The 13,897-nt window shown below is 34.6% G+C and overlaps 1 protein-coding gene across 5 annotated transcripts in view; it reads left to right on the forward strand.

Moving 5' to 3' along the window:
- The window catches only part of LOC109403647 (zinc transporter foi), a 102,630-nt gene that overhangs the window by 21,804 nt on the left and 66,929 nt on the right, over positions 1–13,897 (forward strand). For 4 of the 5 annotated variants that reach the window (XM_029880323.2, XM_029880326.2, XM_029880325.2 and 1 more), the window contains exon 2: positions 10,803–11,071. The exons of the other annotated variant lie outside the window; for it this stretch is intronic. The gene's annotated coding sequence lies outside the window, so the exon portion shown is untranslated. The remainder of the gene's footprint in view (positions 1–10,802; positions 11,072–13,897) is intronic. 5 annotated transcript variants of the gene reach the window in all.

Below are 13,897 nucleotides of genomic sequence, written 5' to 3' on the forward strand. Positions count from 1 at the left end.
ATTTTTTAGGGGAAATGGCCCTTTATATCAGCTATCTACCATAAAATTTTGGTGATGGTAAACTGATAAACAAAAAAGTTATGACATTTCAAACATTTCACAATTTTTACATTTAGTAACAAAAAAATTTTTTTTTCTGTGTAAATTATTTTGAGAATTATTTTTTGATGCTGATTTTATTGTAAAGGCTACCGCCTGAATTAAACAAGTTGTTTTCATGATACTTTTATTTGATTATTCATAATTTCTATAGTATCTATTTGAAACTTAGACGCGATCCAGTGTTTTGATCAAAAATATTGAGAGTGTCATACTTTTTATTGTACGTGACTGGTGAAAAAATCCCTTGATAGTGTTGAAAAGCTGTTGATTATAAGAAAAATGGAATTAAACTTATTTTTAAGACAAAAGCTGTATAATAAAAGTTTTATATACGCGTATACGTCTAGTTTATCTTCAAAAAAATACCTCTTAGAGAACAGACTTTATGATCGGAAGAATGCGAGTAACTTCAACAACAACAAATGCATGAGAGTTACCTACCACGTGAAAATCCATCGCCCAGTTCACACTACCCCCACCTGGTGGAAATGTTTCACGAAATACTGCGATGTGCAATATCGTCATCAGAAGGCGCTAGTGTGAAACGTCAAACGCAAAGAAAAATGATGGGCACTCTTCTGGTCATGAAAGCCACAACCAAGATTCAAAATGATCGTTAAAGGCGTGGTCAATGAAAATTTCGTCAGTGTTACGTTTGTTTGTCTGTATACATACCATGATAATGCTCACGAAAAAGCAAAAAAAAAATACTACCGCTATGGATATTAAATAGTAATTTTTTTCTTCAGCCAAGCAAACAACACCAAACTAGTCAGTTAAAACTAATAAGTGATTTTGTTTATTATAATCTAACGAACAACATGAACAGTCGCTTTCTCAAAGGTCTTCAACTCAACTCTCTCTTGTAGACCGTTTGATGAAAAAAAATGATCAAAGGAGTTACGAAATCTCACCGAAAGCACCATAGATAATCTGAAAGAGACTGGTTATGCCCAAATTGAATCCAAATTTACGCATTTGCACGTCCTGCCGTCTAGACTTTGACAAACGAGCCATCTGTATATCATCGGTAAAGCAGGGCGTAGGAAGTTCGAAAACGACAACAACTGAGAAATTGCCAGAAGTGCTAAGTGCAGAGAGTCATGTCACCGTACCATCAGCGACATCAGTTTAAACAATTAATCACGCCCCTTTTCAAAAATGCTTTGATATATACTTCAACATCTATACCCATTTCAATATTTTTAACGTTGCAAAACACGCTTTCAACATTCATTTTGAAGAAGAGGGAAAACACTTGTCCTCAAATGTAACAGCAAATAATGAATAAACGACTAATGCGCGGAGGGCGTGATAAAATCGGAACATTACTGTACATATAATATACATAATACATAATAAAAACAGCTTGTTTTACTCACGCAAGGCCATTAACAATAAAATCAGCATCAAACTGCGATTTCCGGCCGAAATAAAGGCAGGAACAAATCTCATTTTCTTCTTTTGTCACAGCGCTCGTTGACTCGTTAAGGGGGAGGATGATAAATAATAAATGTATTCGATGGAAAAATATCCAAACAATTAGGCAACATAGATAAACTCATCGGATTTATTAAGAAAGTTTCTGTGGAACTCGAATTACACCTTAAATTTGTTGATTTTCTTGAACATTTTATTTGTGCCCCCCTCAAAATGTTGAATTCCGACCAAAATTTTCCGAGGGGGCGGTGACATAAGAGAAAATCGAAATTTGTATTAGCCTAATTTACACTAAAAAAAATTATTACTAAATGTGAAAATTGTGAAATGTTTGAATTGTCATAACTTTTTTGTTTATTAGTTTATCATCACCAAATTTTTATGGTAGATTGCTAATACAATGGACCGTTTTCCCTAAAAAAATTGCGTTGGTAAAAAGATAGGGTTTTGAAATATTTGAGTTTTTGTGACAAAAATGATATTTTTTAATGTTAAAAAAGATTTTTTTTCACAGTGTATATTTTCTTAGGAATCACCATTTAGTTATCTAACTTTGCTGAACAATAAAATCAGCATCAAACTGCGATTTCTGACCGAAATAATTTACACAGAAAAAAAGATTTACCAAATGTGAAAATTGTGAAATGTTTGAAATGTTATAACTTTTTTGTTTATTAGTTTACCATCACCAAATTTTTATGGTAGATTGCTAATACAATGGACCGTCTTCCCTAAAAAAATTGCGTTGGTAAAAAGATAGGGTTTTGAGATATTTGAGTTTTTGTGACAAAAATGATATTTTTAATGTTAAAAAAGATGTTTTTTTCACAGTGTATATTTTCATAGGAATCACCATTTAGTTATCTAACTTTGCTGAAAAATTCATAGCAATCGAACGAACCATTTTGGCTGTACAGATTTTTGAATATTATTGAACCATTTTCACATACACCCTTTCGAAAAGTTAGTCGTGATTCAAAATAAAAATTTGATATCGAAAAATGGCGATTTAGATGGAACTGAAAAACTGTGCAAAGTTTCAGTTCAATAGAAAATCATGAATTAAAAAATTTCCTTAATTTTGATGCTGTTGCTTGGAATCGCTCTATAACTAACTTGTGTAACCAAATATGATCATAAAAAATCTGTTGACAAACGGCTGAGAAATGTATTATGATACATTTTATCAAAAATCTCTCAAAAGCGTAAATTTCATTACTCCTTAGTACTCGTGGAAAGATATCTCGGAAACAAAATGTCCAAACGGCATGAAATTTAATAGCATACTACTTGGATGCTGTAGCTTTCATTTGATGCTGAGAGACCTCAAATCGATTCACACACGGCTGATTCATTTATTATGAAGCATTTTGTCAAAGACCTCTTAAAAAGTTAAGTTGTATTACTCCAAAGTACTCCCCGAAAGATATCTCGGTTACAAAATGTCCAATCGGAATGAAATTCAAAAGCGTTCTTCTAGGGTGCAGTAGCTTTCGTTTCGGGCCTTAAGAACCCGAATCGGTTGATAGACGGCTGAGAAATTTATGGTGATACACTTTGACAGAAATATCTAAAATAATTAAGTTGTACTACTCCCTAGCACTCTTTGAAAGATATCTCGGTAACCGAACGTCCAATAAAAAAAAAAATCAATAGCGTTCTACTAGGATGTAGTAGCTTTCGTTTGGGGCCTTAAGAACCCAAATCGGTTGATAGACGGCTGAGAAATTTATGGTGATACACTTTGTCAAAAATATCTAAAATAATTAAGTTGTACTACTCCCTAGCACTCTTTGAAAGATATCGCGGTAACCGAACGTCCAATCAAAAAAAAAAAATCAATAGCGTTCTACTAGGATGTAGTAGCTTTCGTTTGGGGCCTTAAGAACCCAAATCGGTTGATAGACGGCTGAGAAATTTATGGTGATACACTTTGTCAAAAATATCTAAAATAATTAAGTTGTACTACTCCCTAGCACTCTTTGAAAGATATCTCGGTAACCGAACGTCCAATCAAAATAAAATTCAATAGCGTTCTACTAGGATGTAGTAGCTTTCATTTGCTTCCAAGAGAACTCAAATCGGTCAACAGACGGCTGAGAACCGTGAGTGACATTTTTTTGTAACATACATACACACACACATACACACACACATACACACACACGCACATACAGACATTTGCTCAATTCGTCGAGCTGAGTTGATTGGTATATGTGACTCGGCCCTGCGGGCCTCGGATCGAAAGTCGGTTTTCCAAGCGGTATTTATACCCTTCTTATGGGTGTAAGAAGGGTAAAAAGGGCGAAATTAAGGCGAAACTGAAAGCATTTCCTCATTTTTTTGGTTTTTGATTTTTTATTAGAGAACAAAACAATATTTGCAGAAGCTTTTTTTGTGAAATTTTGTTTAAAAATGGTTTACGTAAAAACGAAAAACATTTTCTACCAGGGAAAATAATCAGAAGACACCTTGATCCTTACTCTACATGTGTACGAAAACCGATTTTAAAAATATTGCTTCGTTATTTAATAAAAAATGATGAGATGTACCGTGGATACACAGTTATGGATCACACACGGTTACGGATCAACGGTCAAATGTCGCCTCACTGCACAGCATGACATAACTTAGCATAGCCTTCATAGCATAAACACTATACTATGCCACGCCATGCCATGCTAAGCTGCAACATACGACCGTAAACATTAAATTGATCCGTAACCGTGTGTGATCCATTACTGTGTATCCACGGTATCTGGTGAAGTCGTATAATTAAAATCAACTTTTTTAAGGTATGACTATATCGTAGTAAACGATAATCTTTGTACCTTTTAATTCCGCCTTATGAAAAAAGGGGGGAATTTAAAGTTACAAAACTGATTACACTCATTCGAAAAGGGTAGTCTGCTTAGATGGTTCGAAAAGTCGGTAATCTGATGTTTTATTGTGATAAATTTTATATGCGTCACATGAAATCGCATAATTGCGCGTACTGTGATGATTTTACGACTTAACTTGATACTTTTCATATTATGGTAGTCTAACTCGCGTAGATGTAAAAATAAACCTGATAAGGTTTTTTTTTACACTCGATAAAGTGTGCATACAAACTCGCATAAGTTAGAATAGTTTATGTCAGTGGTGCTCAGGTTGAAGCATACCGCGGGCCAAATTGTGATTTTGCGGCTCAGTCGCGGGCCGCAGAGTAAAAATTATCATTTGAATAAAAAGAAACCTAAATTAACTCTTACACTTAATAAGGGTGTTATAAGCTTTTCACAAATGCAATTTTAAACGAAATCACAGATAGTTGGAAATTCTCGACTCTTGATACTTAAATACTTTTGCCTTAAAAAACTTAGTTTGGTCATTAATCCTCCTATGGCGTTAGGGTCATTTTGACCCAAATCGTGCACTACGACAGCGAGCTATTCCCAACGTGATGCAATAGGAAGCTTAAAAGCATAACAGACTTCGAGAATGCCGTCTCTTTTTGAACTTTCATGAAGTTTAATTTGATTTAATTTGAAAATAGAGAACCAAAGAAACTAATATTTAATATTTTTGTGCTAATTACTATCAAAATTGATCAAAATGTTTGTTTATACTAGTTACTTCCCACTAATTATAACAATTAGCAAAATTGACTTAGCTGAAGACAGCATCAAAAACTCTTCTAAAAAGTATTTGTCGTTTATAAAAACATCTCCAATTTCATCTCAGTAAGACCAAAAGTTTCAAATAATAATTGGAATAATTTTAGTTATCTGCAGTCAATATTTGTAAGAATATTGCTACTTTTTCAAAACTTTTTCATTAATCAGAAAATTATTAAAAAGCATTGATATTGTCATGTTTAATTAATCTTATCAAAACTGAACAAGAAATGTTATAAGAGTTCTAAGCATTATAAAAAAATTTTCATTATTTTGAACAATTAGTAACTTTTTTCCAAAGTACTCTGCGGGCCGCATTCAAGAGCTTCAAGGGCCGCATGCGGCCCGCGGGCCGCAGTTTGAGCACCACTGGTTTATGTTGTCTACAAGTGCCCAGAATTAAATATTACTGTTAAAAAACGACACATAAAATTATAATGAATAAAGACCGATTTTCATATGAACAACGAAACAAAAGAAGCAGATTCAACTTGTCTTTATTAGATAAGTCCTAATGACATTAGTTCGGCAATGAAGTGGCAAATATTGTGTTTGTTTTTATATTATTAACCCTCTAATACCCAAATATTTGATTTTGATCTAAATATCATTTTTCGTCATCTAAAATCGATTTAAACATGTTTTGGAAGATGATTCTTTTTTATTCTCGATTTCGTGAATTTCAGTTTTTGATTTTTCTAATTTTTATTTTTGAACATCCCCACACTTTTATATTTTTCCTGGAAGCCAATTTGGGGAACGGATTTTTTGAGATGAAAACATTTTGAGATTTTATGATTATTGTTGAAATATTATTATTTTAAAATTTTTTCATAGAAAATTTTATTTTCCGTGTAATTTTAAGGAAAATAATTTTAGAGTGTATTCGATTCACTTAAACTATTAAACAAGGATAGAATGATTTGGAAAAAAATTAAAATATGTTAATTGTAGCGATTCTATACAAAATAAACAATGACTTCTAAAAGGTGACTAGAACATAATTTTTTCAATGATTTAAAAAAAAATGTAAATACGCTTTAAAATACACCAAAATCATTTTGAGGTATACAGAACAGTCCTAAATATCAGCCAAAAATATAACAAAAAAAAGATTTTCCACGAAACAAAAATTACAAAAATGCTTAAACTATACCCCGTCTAAAGGCGGGATTGGGTATTAGAGGGTTAAGTCGCATAAGATGCTCTATTACGTCGTAATAGTGCACATCGTAAATCGCATAAGATGTTGCTTCAAGCCATAAAGCATTATTATTGTTCCTCCAATGCACGTACACTCCCGATCAAAAGTTTGGGGTCACCCCCTGAAAAACATGTCATTGTTTTAGGCCCATATCTTCGCCAATTTCCGTCTGATTTCTAAACCCTAGGTCTCATTCAAAAGATAATAAGTCAAAGAAACTTTGAACATAATTTAAAAGAAACTTTTTCAAAAAAATTGGTGTAAACTTAACCCAAATTTGCCAAATTTTCTAAAAAAATGAACATAAACTTATGGCAGTGTCGCTGGAAGTTGAGTCGACCAAATTTTAAGATGAGAGCGGTAATATAACCCATTTTCTATTGGGTTTCTATTTATATCAACTGCTTTTAACAGAACTTAGCTAAAAAATATTGAAAAAAAGTTATTAAGTCAATTAACTCTTCATGTCATCGACCAAAAGTTTGGGGTCACCCCTCAATATGATGTAACAGCCAAAAGTTTGGGGTCACTTTCGTAAAACATGGAAAAGTGATTTGATGATATCCTCGTCATCTATAGTCCAATTTTAATTCTTTATGCTCATATCAAAGATAATTAACTAAATTTACGTTTGAAATCTTTAACTTAACATATTTAACGATTTTTATATATAAAAATGTTATGTAAAGTTAATACATTTCATCACATTTCGAAAAATGAGGCAACTTCACGTTAAGTTTTAGTATATAAGTTTCAATAAATATGTGTGGTTCAATGTCTATGCAGTAAGTATCATTCATTATGTTTCAAATAAGCCAAGCAGAATTAAAATTGAATGAAAGATGACAAAGATATCAACAAATCACTTTTCCTTGTTTTACGATAGTGACCCCAAACTTTGGGTCGATGACATCAACGATTAATTTACTTAATAACTTTTTTTTCTAGATTTTTTAGCTAAGTTCTATAAAAAGCAGTTGAAAGCTAATAGAAAATGGGTTATATTACCGCTCCCATCTTAAAATTTGGTCGACCCAATTTCCAGCGACACTATCGTTAGTTTATATTAATTTTTTAGAAAATTTGGCAACTTTGGGTTAAGTTTACATACAAAAGTTTTTGAAAAAGTTTCTTTTAAATCATGTTCAAAGTTTCTTTGACATGAATTCGCATAAGTGCGCGTACTGCGATCATTATACGGCTCAACTTAATACTTTTCATATTATGTTAGTCTAATTTCCATGCATAGATGTAAGAATAAACTCGATAAAGTTTTTTTTTTTTTACACTCGATAAAGTGTGCATACAAACTACGCGGGAACGGACCTGGTGTGATGGTTAGAACTCTTGACCATCACGCCGAGGACCTGGGATCGAATCCCACTCCCGACAAACTCGCAAAATGTGAGTTCTTCCTTCGGAAGGGAAATAAAGCGTTGGTCTCGAGATGAACTAGCCTTAATACAGATAAAAAAAAAAAAAACTACGCCTCTTTAATAATAATGAAAAAATAATATATTGGCTACAAGTGCCCAGCACAAAATATTACTGTAAAAAAAAACGACACATAAAATTATAATGAATTTAGACCGATTTTTATATGGACAACGAAACAATTCAAGCAGATTCAACTTGTCTTATTAATCCAAATAACATAAAGTGGTAAAAATTGAGCTTTGCTTTGCTTTGCTTATTAAGTCACATAAGATGCTTTATAACGTCGTAATAGTGCACATCGTAAATCGTATAAGATGTCGCTTCAAGTCATAAAGCATTATTATTGTTCCGCCAATGCACGTATATCGTCTTGACTTTTGAACGCACAAGGTACTTTTGCTGCATGTTATACGATGTAACTTCACCGCATAAAAGTACGTATAACACGTTTTTTTTTATTTTTATGTACGTGTATTTTAACGTTTGTTGATTCTAAACTGAAATTATTTATTTTTTCTTTATTCACTTCATCTGGCTAGTGTCCTAACACGGTTATGAACATGCAAATTGGTTATCGGGGTTAATTTACCAAATGCTAAACAGTTTAGAATGTAGTTTTGATTCTCTGTGAAATAACTCATTGTTGAACGGTTCACTCCGTAGTAGAAATTCCAAATTGTCTGTTGTACTGGGGTTTGAAGGCGTTTCAGGAAGTTTCAGGGATTACAGAAGGGTTTTGAGCTGTTTCATGGTGGCTCCTACGGGCTTTCAGGAGGCTTCAGAGCTTAAGAGGGTTCCAATGGAGCTTTCAAGAGGATTCAGGGGATCTCATGAATTTCATGGTGTTGCAGGAGGTTTCAATAAAATTTTCGTGCACATCATGGGCGTTTCAGGGAGAAACAAAGGTCTGCAAATACAGGGGATACTCAAAATAACTGGGTCAGGTAAAATTTTCACTTTTCAAAAATGTTCAACTAGCTGTAACTTTTCGAAAAGGGCATCGAATATTCTCAAATTTTTACTGTGAGTTCATCAACTAGTTATGCATCAGTGGTCCAATTTTGGAAAAGATCGGGCTTTTCTATATGAAGTGAGAAAGATTCTAGAAAAAGGTATAATTATACGATAGCCAACTTCGAGCTGTTATATCTCCGGATTCAACCAACCCAATGCAATAAAATTTTGATCATTTATGACTAGTATAACGGGCTATTAAAAACTTTTGACTAAACTTAAAAATCTTTACATGAAAGAAAATTAAAACGATTAGATTATTTTTCTAATATAACACAAATTTATCCGAAAGTTCATCATCGTTTTAAAATTATGGATAGTAATTATAGTTCATTTAAATTCTCTCTAATTGACTTGAATATATTTATGTTTTGAAGGAAAGCAACCAAATTGCCGGCATTAAATTGAAAAAGTTATGGGATGCATATGAAAAATAGATAAATTTACTAATTAAACATAGAATAAATAAAATCGCTATAACTTTTTTTCTTATATATAACTTCCAATTTAGTCAAATGTTTTTAAATGTTCATTATATAAGTCATAAGTGTTCAAAATTTCATTGCATTCGGTTCATTGATTCCGGAGATATAACAGCTCAAAGTTATTATACCTTTTTCTAGAACCTTTCTAACTTCATGTAGAAAAGCCCGATCTTTTCCAAAATTGGACCACTGATACACAACTAGTTGATGAACTTACAGTTAAAATTTGAAAACATTTGATGCCCTTATCGAAAAATTACAGCTAGTTGAACATTTTTTGAAAAGTGAAAATTTTACCTGTTCCAGTTATTTTGAGTATACCCTGTAGATTCCAGGTTCCTTGTGGGTGTCCAGGGATGTTCAAATGGGATGTCAATTGTTTTCAGTGGCGTTTTAAAAGGCATGCCGTGAACCGGGGTGAAATTGATCATTCCGGTACTACATTGTGATTCCATACTATGAGCTCTTAAGCGTCGTAATGATCTCAAACTTTTTACGTCATCTGGTTCGTATACAGAAATTCTTTTTGAAATATCCCAAGTAACACAGAAAACATCTTCAGAAATAAAAATTACAGAAGATGTTTAATAGTAGTATTATATAAGCGGACCTGACAACTTCTTATGTTATTATTTAGCTCAAATTAAATAAACCAAAAATAAACATCAATAAAAATTACATTGACTCAATCATGTATGAAACATGCTACTTTTACAATTATATTTGAATTGCCACTGATGTTATCCGCAAAAGTTGTTTTAAAGTGATCAATTTGACCCCGGATTACGGTAAATGTAGGGAACAAAAGGATTTCAAATGGTTTTATCTAGAAGATTCCAGTGGCGTTTTAAGACTTTCCAGGAGGGTTTCAGGAGGAATCAGGGAGCATTAAAAGAACTCCAGTGGAAACCCAAGGAGTTTTAGAGGCTTTCCATGCGGTTTCATAAAGGTTTCAGTATACAATTTGGTCCAATTATACAAAAGGGTGGCCGAAAACACATTGAGGTGTTTATTGTAAACTATACCACCTGATATCCAATCTGGCAGCACTGCCGCATACCATATCAACCACCCAACCCACCGACATCGCGTGCGTCGTCGTTCATCTTCATATTACGCATGCATAGCGAATGCGTGGACCGTCCTCGTCCTCATCGTTGTCGTCGTATGTATGTGTTGTCGTCATCGTTGGACCCTTGCCTGGCTACCAACCAACCAACCCACTAGACTAGAAACCATTCATCCCACCACCCAGTCGGTGAGATCGAGTGTCAGTCGTCTGTTCGCAGTTCAGTTCAGTTGTGCAAAGAGAAGAACCTGGTAAACAGCTCTACTTGCGGAGTGCGTGCGAATGCTTGCCGTGGTCGTCGTCGTCGTCATCGTCATCATCGGTGTCTTTAATTTTGCAATCGCCAAGCAGTGTGCTTTTTAATGCTGATTTTTATGTTGATTTTTGTTTAGGTTTATTCGCATTGCAAGAAGCCGCAGCATTTTGAGTGCTTAGATAGTGCAACAGCTGGAAAGAGAATTTTCGGTGAAGAAAAGCGACGCAAAGTGAATGATTCGCGGCAAATAGTGAAAATATTTTAAACCACCTCTGAAGAAACCAGAAACAAAGTGCAAACACAGAGTGAGTGTGAATCCGGTTTCCAGACCGAGGGAGATAAATAGGAAACCGAGGAAAAAGATCCGCAAACGGAGATAAGCCGGACGTAAACGGAGCAAAACAGGTAAGTGGAGGAGACTTGTTTGATTTAGGTTCTGCATCTCGTCAATATTCAGCCCCTTAATCTTCAGCGAGGAGTCGCTGAAGAAATTTTTCCCTAAATTGGAAGTTGCCATTTGCCATATCCACCATCCTCATAGAGGTAAAAAGCAGGAAAAAAAACGATACGAGAAGAGAGTACACCGGTGAGATGCAGCAGCAGCAGCACGCACCGTAGTCATGGAATATAGGAATACCTCGGACGAAAGCATTCAGCTCACTTCGGCGAGATCTGTGCCAAGTGAGATGACTGGCGGTGGTGAGATCCTCTCTGCCGCCATATCTTGTGTGAGATTTTATATTCCGTTCCGTTTTCAGTCTGTGATATGAATGAATGTGCATTTTTGCGCTCTCTGATTTTGAGTGAGATGATTAGATCCAGACGAGAAGTTCAGTGTTCGAAGTGCGCCGGCTTTGTGCACGCTTTGGTCTCGTGCACGATACGATGCGATGCATCGTTAACCGGTCTGTCTTCTGAGAAATAGGCTTCTTAAGACTTTTGGTTCAGATTTCTAACAAGTAGGTAGGGTATTGACCATTTGGGCAGGTGTACCTATTTTGGGCACTTGGCGCTATAACTAAGCCAATTTCAAACCGATTGATTTGAATTTTTGTACAGAGTTAGACACGTACATACTCTGTACAAAAATTCAAATCAATCGGTTTGGAATTGACTTTGCTATAGCGGCAAGTGCCCAAAATAGGTACACCTGCCTAAATAGTACAAGACCCTACCCTGATAGCATTGATTTTGAACATATTTGTCGATATATTTATATTTTAATCTACGACTCTTCCGGAATAATTACAGCATGCTCAAAGAGTTGTGGTTATCTTACACATGAAAAGATCAAACAAAATTTCATCGGAAAATATCATGAGCTGGCTCGCAGTGATGGAAACTGTCACGAAATTTCATGTGAAAAAATAAATTTTGAAGTTTCACCATTTTGCTTTGTGAATTTCCGTCAATGAGCATCATCTATCTGAAATGCTCATTAGTTGTTGAAAATAATGTTGTCATAATCATTTTTGCTAGGGGAAGTGAAAATTAAAAAAAAAAAACAACAGAGATATCCCTTGGTGGAAATTCTGACGTTTGTTTAACAAAGCAATTCCTGCTTTTCATTGGGGTCAATTTTAAATAATGGTCTGTCCATAAACTACACACCAAATTTTTGGAAATGCTTTCAGCACAAAAAAAATCAGCAAAATAAATTGCTGAATTTCAGCAAAATTTTTGCTGAGTATCAGCACAACGTTGCTGATCAACTGTCAAAATTGCTGGATGGTTCAGCAAGTTGATAAAAAATTGCTGATACTCAGTAAATTCGTATTGCTGAATGAAATCAGCACAAAAAAAATCAGCAAAATTTGCTGAATACCAGCAAACAAAATTTGCAGTGTACGTAGACTCATTTTGGGCAATCTCAGACCCCCCTCCCCCTCTGTAGACTTTTGTTCATACAAAATTTTCGAAATTTGTATAAAGCGTAGACTTTTGCCAGACCCCCCCGTCCCCCCCTAAGGGTCTACGTAGTTTATGGACAGGCCCTAATACAACAAATAATAAAAGCAGGACCAGCTTCTCCCACGTCCTTCCCATGTATCATTGAAATGAAAACATTGAATTTTCAATTAATTCAAGTAATTCCTTGAGGAATCTCAAATAGAATTCCTGGAGGCCTCCCTGAATAATTACTGGAGAAATGCATTATGGTATTCCTTGTGGAATTACTTGTTTAATTTCTGGAGGAATTTCTGGATAAATTTATGGTGGAATTCCTGAAGGATTTAATGGAGTAATTCCGAAAAGAGTTCTTAGAGAAATTTCTGCTAGAATTCCAAGAAGTCCTGGAGGAACTCCTGGTATACTTATTGGAGAAATCTATTATGTAATTCATGGTGGAATCTCGTGAAGACTTCCTGGTGAAATTTCTAGATGAATTCATGGAGTGATCCATGAAGGAATTCTTTGAGTAACTTCTGTTGGAATTCATGGAGGACTTCTTGATGAAATTCCAGAAGGAATTTCAGGCAGAATCCCAGATGGAATTGGCTTCTTTAGCGGTGTTGAGATAATTCCATATTCTGGATCTGCATGCGAAACTGAGCCGAAATCCAAATTTTCATGAATTTTGGTGCCCGGGAACCTATTTACAAATCAGTTTGAAGTTTGTATTGGAGCGATTTGTCAAATCACCCCTCGTCGCATTTTGTACTGGGTGGAGCTGTCAAACAGTTAACCAGCTGTCAAAAGGTGATTTCAAAAAATCTCTTTGTAATTGATTTTAAGTACCAAAATAAAGTTCTAAAAAATTGAAAAAAATCATAGTGGCTCAGAAAAAGGTGCTCTTTCGTATAAAATCAAAAAATCGAACATTTTTCTTAATTTAAAAACCCAATTCCAGGAGAAACTGCTTGTATAATAACTTAAGAAAGTCCTTATGTGGTCGGCGTTCGGTCAGAGTGGACTAAGCGGTTTTATTGATAGCTAAAAATATGCGAAGGAATTCGAAAACTCTGAACTTCTCGTCATTATTTTGAAGCAGATGTTTCTCTACATGAAGGAACTATAGTATTTTGGACAAAAATGCACTACATTTGACATCCCAAGTTCTTGCAGGGCATTTGCCAGAAATCGTTGAAAAACAGATGGTCCGGTCTGATTTAACGCCGGCCATGTAATACTGGTGAGGTTCTGTGTGGAATTCTTTTGATAGAATTACTGGTGTAATTTCTGGAAAAAAATCCGTGATGGAATTCTCGGAAGAATTTCTTACGTAATTCC

Source organism: Aedes albopictus, chromosome 2, assembly GCF_035046485.1.
Source record: "Aedes albopictus strain Foshan chromosome 2, AalbF5, whole genome shotgun sequence".
In the NCBI taxonomy this organism is placed as follows: Eukaryota; Metazoa; Arthropoda; class Insecta; order Diptera; family Culicidae; genus Aedes; species Aedes albopictus.